Genomic DNA, 3,417 nt, shown 5'->3' on the forward strand with positions numbered 1-3,417 from the left:
TCAGAACCTTTTTTTTTTTTTTTTAGATTCCATATATATGTGTTAGCATATGGTATTTGTTTTTCTCTTTCTGACTTACTTCACTCTGTATGACAGACTCTAGGTCCATCCACCTCACTACAAATAACTCAATTTCATTTCTTTTTATGACTGAGTACTATTCCATTGTATATATGTGTCACAACTTCCTTATCCATTCATCTATCGATGGACACTTAGGTTGCTTCCATGTCCTGGCTATTGTAAATAGAGCTACAATGAACATTGTGGTACATGACTCTCTTTGAATTATGGTTTTCTCAGGGTATATGCCCAGTAGTGGGATTGCTGGGTCATATGGTAGTTCTATTTTTAGTTTTTTAAGGAACCTCCATACTGTTCTCCATAGCGGCTGTATCAATTTACATTCCCACCAATAATGCAAGAGGGTTCCCTTTACTCCACACCCTCTCCAGCATTTATTGTTTGTAGATTTTTTGATAATGGCCATTCTGACTGGTGTGAGGTGATACCTCACTGTAGTTTTTTTTTTTTAATGAACAACACTTCAAATGGCATGCATTTATCCATAATTATTGAGAATTAACTTACAAATATTCTATAATCTGATTTTAAATCCTGAAATTTATATGAAGGCTTCGATTTAGCTTATGCCAATTTTTAAAATGTGTAGCTTTGAGGCATTTTATTATAAAAAGCTGGTACTCATATACATAAATGAGTAAGAACTTAAAATTAATCATGCATTTACTTCATTTGTTAGCTTGACCTTCTAGTAAATCTTTAGCTTCATTGATTTTGGCTGCTATATAAGGAGATCCTCCCTTGTCTGGGTGATTTAAAAGCATAATTCGTCAATGAGCGTATCTATTTTTCCCTTATTGGCAGTAGGGCTTACACCTAATAGCAGTATTAATGCTGCTTCCCGTTTTGTCATTTTGGGTTCAAACCCACCTCTGTAATAGCCACCACTGAAGGCAGATTTCGGTAGACTCTGAAAAACTTGTTTTACTTGAGGCTCCATATGCTTCAGGTCTTGCAAAGCGTAACGGGCTGCAAATCCTGCAGCAGCAATGGTCAGTCCAACTGCTACCACTGTACTGGCGATGGTTCCTGCTCAGCTCCTCTGCTTCCACCAGGAGCGTGGTTTATCCCACCCCACCAATTCTACACCTCTACCACCCTCATTGTAGTTTTCATTTGCATTTCTCTAATGATTAGTGATGTTGAGCATCCTTTCATGTGTTTGTTGGCAATCTGTATATCTTCTTTGGAGAAATGTCTATTTAGGTCTTCTGCCCATTTTTGGATTGGGTTGTTTGTTTTTTTGAGATATATATATATATATATATTTTTTTTTTGGATAATATAACTTCTTTTTTTGAATTTTTGAATTTTATTTTATTTATTTTTTTATACGGCAGGTTCTTATTAGTCATCAATTTTATACACATCAGTGTATACGTGTCAATCCCAATCACCGAATTCATCACACCACCACCCCATGTTTTTTTGATATTGAGCAGCATGAGCTGCTTGTAAATTTTGGAGATTAATCCTTTGTCAGTCGCTTCATTTGTAAATATTTTCTCCCATTCTGAGGGTTGTCTTTTCATCTTGTTTATGGTTTCCTTTGCTGTGCAAAAGCTTTTAAGTTTCATTAGGTCCCATTTGTTTATTTTTGTTTTTATTTCCATTTCTCTAGGAGGCGGATCAAAAAGGATCTTGCTGTGATTTATGCCATAGAGTGTTCTGCCTATGTTTTCCTCTAAGAGTTTGATAGTGTCTGGCCTTACATTTAGGTCTTTAATCCATTTTGAGTTTATTTTTGTGTATGGTGTTAGGGAGTGTTCTAATTTCATTCTTTTACATGTAGCTGTCCAGTTTTCCCAGCACCACTTGTTAAAGAGGCTGTCTTTTCTCCATTGTATATTCTTGCCTCCTTTATCAAAGATAAGGTGGCCATATGTGCATGGGTTTATCTCTGGGCTTTCTATCTTGTTCCATTGATCTATATTTCTGTTTTTGTGCCAGTACCATACTGTCTTGATTACGGTAGCTTTGTAGTATAGTCTGAAGTCAGGGAGCCTGATTCCTCCAGTTCTGTTTTTTCTTTCTCAAGATTGCTTTGGCTATTTGGGGTCTTTTGTGTTTCCATACAAACTGTGAAATTTTTTGTTCTAGTTCTGTGAAAAATGTCATTGGTAGTTTTATAGGGATTGCATTGAATCTGTAGATTGCTTTGGGTAGTAGAGTCATTTTCACAGTGTTGATTCTTCCAATCCAAGAACATGGTATATCTCTCCATCTGTTGGTATTATCTTTAATTTCTTTCATCAGTGTATTATAGTTTTCTGCCTACAGGTCTTTTGTCTCCCTAGGTAGGTTTATTCTTAGGTATTTTATTCTTTTTGTTGCAGAAATGGTAAATGGGAGTGTTTCCTTAATTTCTCTTCCAGATTTTTCATCGTTAGTGTATAGGAATGCAAGAGATTTCTGTGCATTAATTTTGTATCCTGCTACTTTACCAAATTCATTGATTAGCTCTAGGAGTTTTCTGGTAGCATCTTTAGGATTCTCTATGTATAGTACCATGCCATCTGCAAACAGTGACAGATATACTTCTTCTTTTCCAATTTGGATTCCTTTTATTTCTTTTTCTTCTCTGATTGCCATAGCTAAAACTTCCAAAACTATGTTGAATAATAGTGGTGAGAGTGGACAACTTTGTCTTGTTCCTAATCTTAGAAGAAATGGTTTCAGTTTTTCCCCATTGAGAACGATGTTGGCTGTGGGTTTGTCGTATATAGCCTTTATTATGTTGAGGTAAGTTCCCTCTATGCCTACTTTCTGGAGGGTTTTTATCATAAATGGGTGTTGAATTATGCTGAAAGCTTTTTCTGCACCTATTGAGATGACCATATGGTTTTTCTCCTTCAATCTGTTAATATGTTTTATCACATTGATTGATTTGCGTATATTGAAGAATCCTTGCATTCCTGGGATAAACCCCACTTGATCATAGTGTGTGATACTTTTAATGTGCTGTTGGATTCTGTTTGCTAGCATTTTATTGAGGATGTTTGCATCTATGTCCATCAGTCATATTGGCCTGTAGTTTTCTTTCTTTGTGACATCTTTGTCTGGTTTTGGTATCAGGGTGATGGTGGCCTCGTAGAATGAGTTTGGGAGTGTTCCTCCCTCTGCTATATTTTGGAAGAGTTTGAGAAGGATAGGTGTTAGCTCTTCTCTAAATGTTTGATAGAATTCACCTGTGAAGCCATCTGGTCCTGGGTTTTTGCTTGTTGGAAGATTTTTAATCACAGTTTCAATTTCAGTGCTTGTGATTGGTCTGTTTATATTTTCTATTTCTTCCTGGTTCAGTCTTGGAAGGTTGTGCTTCTTTTAGAATTTGTC

The 3,417-nt window shown here is 36.0% G+C and overlaps 1 long non-coding RNA gene across 1 annotated transcript; it reads right to left on the reverse strand.

Annotated features, from left to right (window-relative positions):
- Nucleotides 1-343: 343 nt before the first annotated feature.
- On the reverse strand, nucleotides 344-3,083 carry LOC309631133. The gene is made up of 2 exons (XR_014246084.1): nucleotides 955-3,083; nucleotides 344-893 (listed from the first exon to the last, which is right to left on the reverse strand). It is a non-coding gene; the product is annotated as an uncharacterized lncRNA (long non-coding RNA).
- Between the last annotated feature and the right edge of the window lie 334 nt (nucleotides 3,084-3,417).

This window comes from Balaenoptera borealis, assembly GCF_965194805.1.
Source record: "Balaenoptera borealis genome assembly, chromosome: 6".
NCBI classification, from domain to species: Eukaryota; Metazoa; Chordata; class Mammalia; order Artiodactyla; family Balaenopteridae; genus Balaenoptera; species Balaenoptera borealis.